The following is a 4,264-nucleotide window of genomic DNA, read 5'->3' as shown; positions in this document are numbered from 1 at the left end:
GCGTCTTGGCGGACACCTATAATCTCAGATACTCAGGAGGCTGAGGCAGGAGAATCACTTGAACCGGGTGGGCAGAGGTTGCAGTGAGCTGAGATCGTGCCATTGCACTCCAGCCTGGACAAAAAAGCGAAACTCCATCTCAAAAAAAAAAAATAATTTCTAGAAAACTGGAAGTAATGGAGCGATTCAGTGAAAGGATGAGCAGTTCCCAAGGCTTAGTCCCTTGAGAGAGCAGCTAAGAGTAGGGGAAGCAGCATATGCCAGAGGCAGGAGTACTGGGTCCCAGCCCCAACTCCACCACTCACTGGCTGTATGACCTTGGGTAAATCATGCCCCCTTCTACTCAGGAGGCTGAGGCAAGAGGACTGCTTGAGCCTGGGAGTTCAAGGCTTCAGTGAGCCATGATCATGCCACAGCACTCCAGCCTGGGTGACAGAGTGAGACCCTATCTCAATGGAAAAGAAAAATTAATATATATGTAAAGTATATATAAAATAACTCTGCCTCTTGGAGCCTGTTTCCTCATCTGCACAATCATGAAATTATTTAGAGGATTTTTGAGGACCCCTCACCGGTATGATAGGGCAGGTATTACCCCTTCGTTCTTATGCAGTGAGGAACATGAGGAACAACCACTGTCACTTTCTCATCGTGTGGGTGAGATCCAGCCAGGTGGGGAAGGGCACACACAGTTCTACATCCGGCAGTAGCTGCTCTCTTCCACTCACCGACAGAGAGAATTTTTGAGTAAGGATAGACCATAGATTACCTAATTTGATGCTCTCATTTAATAGATCAGGAAAGACACCGGGTGAAGCGGCTTGTCCAAGGTTGCCCACCAGTGGCAGCTAGCATATTTATTTATTATGGATCCAGCATGTATGTTTCACTGTTCGCACATGTCTCATTTAACATCTGCATTTTACAGATGAGAGGATGAGGCTAAATAGGTGACACAAGGTCCTGTAACTAGTGACTTGGCAGAGGCAGCCAAAATCTTCCAGCTCTAACATGCCCTTTCTACTAGCCCACAGGAGGCAAAGAGGGCTCTCCGTTACCTCAGGAAGTCCGACGTCAGCCCCAGCTGTCCTCTGCCCCAGGGAAAGCAGTGAAGGTGAGTCAGCCCCTGCCCCGCCCCAGAAGCTGTTATCTGGGAAGAGAGTGGGGGAGCTGGTCAAATATCCTGCCTCCTGGTATCCACAACAAGCCATGAGCCCTGGATATGCTGAGTTCCTTGGTCACCCTTGTTCCTGGTGCTGACACTAGGGCCCTTCTCAGTACAGCTGCCCTTGTAACCGCTCCACCCTGTACTTTCACCACAAAAAAAAAAAAATCTTTCCTCCTCCATCGCTGTAACCTGCCTCTTAAAGGGACCGACAATCAGGTTTTTTTTTATTGTTTGTTTGTTTGTTTTGGGATGGAATCTCGCTCTGTTGCCCAGGCTGGATTACAGCGGCGTGATTTTGGCTGGCTGTAACCTCTGCATCCTGGGTTCAAGCGATTTTCCTGCCTCACCCTCCCCAGTAGCTAGGATTACAGGTGCGCACCACCACGCCTGGCTAATTTTTGTATTTTTAGTAGAAACGGGGTTTCTCCATGTTGGCCAAGCTGGTCTCTAACTCCCGACCTCAAGTGATCAGCCCGCCTCGGCCTCCCAAAGTGCTGGGATTATAGGCATGAGCCACCATGCCCGGCCGACAATCAGTTTTGAAGCCTAATTTGAGAGGGCAAAGGACACCACTGACCCCACTGAGGACCCTGCTGTGAAGTGGGTTTCCAGCTGCAGCTGTGTCTTTCCTGGAGCTGTCCGCTTTCTCCCCTCCCCAGTTTCTCCCTGACTCTGTTGGAGAAAGGGTGAACGTTCCCTGGGGTGTCAGGTTCCCATATACTCTCTCCTCAGGGTGACCCCAGCATGGTTTCTTGTACCTGTTTCCACACAAGTCTGAATTCTGTAGCCGCCCCCCTGTGTTCAGGGAATGCTGAAGACAGAGGGACCCAGGAGTCCCTGGGATCAGTAGTGGCACTGAAAGAGTTAAGGGCCTGGGCACAGCACTGTTTAGGGTGTTTGAAGTAGGGCGGGGAAGGGAAGGGCTGCAGTGGATGAAGAGGCAGCTGGTCTGGATTGGAATGAGTTCCCCCTTATGCAAACTTCTGGACCATGAGCAGCTCCCTTAAAAGGACCAAGAGAGAGGGGACCCCCACCAAGGTGCTGGACTGGTTCTTAAAGGGGCCACCTGAAGCAGGACTTTTTCCCACACTGAAGTCACCAACTGAGGGCAGAAACAGGTCTCCCATCTTTGGGATATCTCCCAGGTCTGGTGAGTTTCCCTTTTCCCTTTCCTGGGTCCTTGCCCTCAGACCCTCTCTTGCCCCACGTGTCTGGCATGGCACCCAGAACACATGCCAGGAAACTGGCAGGAGGTAGAAGAGGACTGGTTGGTCTTGACCCTTTTCTTCTCTATCCCTCCACAAATAAAGGGTTAGTCTAGGTCCCAAGCCCCTGGTAGAATAAGCATACAGCTACAGGTCCAGCAGAAAGGAAGAGGGCAGGGTCCCTAAGTTCAGTTTACTAACCAATTTAAAAAAAAAAAAAAAGGTGGTCACACTTGGAAGCCCAGAGCAGCAAAATTCCTGACCGACTTATGAACCTAGTACATCAAGGACATGGGGATGATTTAGGGAGAGTGTCTGAGATGCCTGTGGCTGACTTAGTAGAGGGGTGTGTGGTTAGATTAGGGGGCTGGGGACGCCTTGAAATTCCAGAACTAAGTACAGATGATAATGCCTCTCAGGAGACAACCCGGAAGCTAATACGACAGATGGGCTTTTGCCCATACTGGCCTCTGCCCCACTAAGGGATGGTAGCCAGGGCCCACCATTGTATTTGTGCATAGACTCTTCTGGGTCCTCTTCTCTGTGCCTGACACTTAGAAGGTGCTAAAATAATCTTTGCTGAATGAATGGATCCTCTATATCTTTTACTTTGCTTTCATTTTTGGAATTGTGGCACTACTCTCTGACAGTGGTCAGGAAGGTCAGAGAAGGAGAATGAGTTCCAGGACACCAGCGTTCAGCCAAGTCAGGCGGTTGGGTGAAGCAGGAAGGTATCAGAGACTTGGGTGCTCCTGTCTTGGAATGGGGTATCTAGGGAGCACATGGGAAGGAATTGTTGCTCCTGGAGCCTTCTTTATCTGAGGCGAAGAGAAGCTCTGCTTTAGCCTTCTTTTCAGGGCACTGTTGGATTAATGGTTTACTTTCTACAGGAGAAGAAATGTTAGGTTAAATTTTGAACCATCAAAGAGTTTTTGTGACCCTGTGTCCCACCCCCAGGGCCAGGAGATTTGGAGGAGAGCCAGTACAACATGTCATTTGGCCTCTCCTTTCCTCCTCAGTCTTTATTATCTGATTCTCTTGGGTCTTCTCCAATATTGGCCACCTCGCTAGATTTAGGATCCCAGAGCCAGACTCAAAGCTTCTCAGGCTGCGAAAGGGCCAGCCAGCATTGCCTCCAGGCAACAACACCTGGCTGTTTGGTTGCTGTCAGCAGTTCCTCCCCCATGTTCAGTGTTCACTGGCAGCAAACATAACCAGAGACCTGCCTGTGCCCCATCACCTCATTCAGGGGTCTAAGCTAACAGAGGGAGCAGAAAGGATACACTGAACTTCTTTGGGACCCCTATCTCATTTCTTTTGGAAGCTGCTTCGTTTCTTTGGCTGGAGTCAGGGAGGTAGGAATGAGGTGGGTAAAAATAATGTTGCCAGATTTCTTTCAAAGCTAGCCACTTGGCCTGGTGTGGTGACTCATGCTTGTAATCCCAGCACTTTGGGAGGCTGAAGTGGGTAGATCACCTGAAGTAAGGAGTTCAAGACCAGCCTGGGCAATATTGTGAAACCCCCATCTCTACAAAAATACAAAAATTAGCCAGGCACAGTGGCGGGTTCCTGTAATGTCAGCTACTTGGGACGCTGAGGCGGGAGAATTGCTTGAACCTGGGAGGCGGAGGTTGCAGTGAGCCGAGATCGCGCCATTGCACTCCAGCCTGGCGACAGAGAAAGACTATCTCAAAAAAAAAAAAAAAAGAAAAAAGAAACGGAAAAAAAAAGCTAGCCACTTGATAGGCTGGGCACAGTGGCTCAGGTCTGTAATTTCATCTCAGCACTTTGGGAGGCCAAGATGGGTGGATCATTTGAGGTCAGGAGTTCAAGACCACCCTGGTCAACATGGTGAAACACCGTCTCTACTAAAATTACAAAATTAGCCCGG

At 49.7% G+C, this 4,264-nt stretch overlaps 1 protein-coding gene across 1 annotated transcript in view; it reads left to right on the top strand.

The window, feature by feature from the left end:
- Positions 1–1,046: 1,046 nt before the first annotated feature.
- The window catches only part of ARHGEF2 (Rho/Rac guanine nucleotide exchange factor 2), a 70,666-nt gene continuing 67,448 nt past the window's right edge, over positions 1,047–4,264 (top strand). Inside the window, exon 1 of the mRNA XM_017852420.1 lies at positions 1,047–1,114. The gene's annotated coding sequence lies outside the window, so the exon portion shown is untranslated. The remainder of the gene's footprint in view (positions 1,115–4,264) is intronic.

Source organism: Rhinopithecus bieti, unplaced genomic scaffold (assembly GCF_001698545.2).
Source record: "Rhinopithecus bieti isolate Rb0 unplaced genomic scaffold, ASM169854v2 scaffold_33937, whole genome shotgun sequence".
Lineage (NCBI taxonomy): Eukaryota > Metazoa > Chordata > Mammalia > Primates > Cercopithecidae > Rhinopithecus > Rhinopithecus bieti.
The sequence above is the reverse complement of the archived record's forward strand: the minus strand, read 5'-3'. Positions and strand labels throughout refer to the sequence as shown.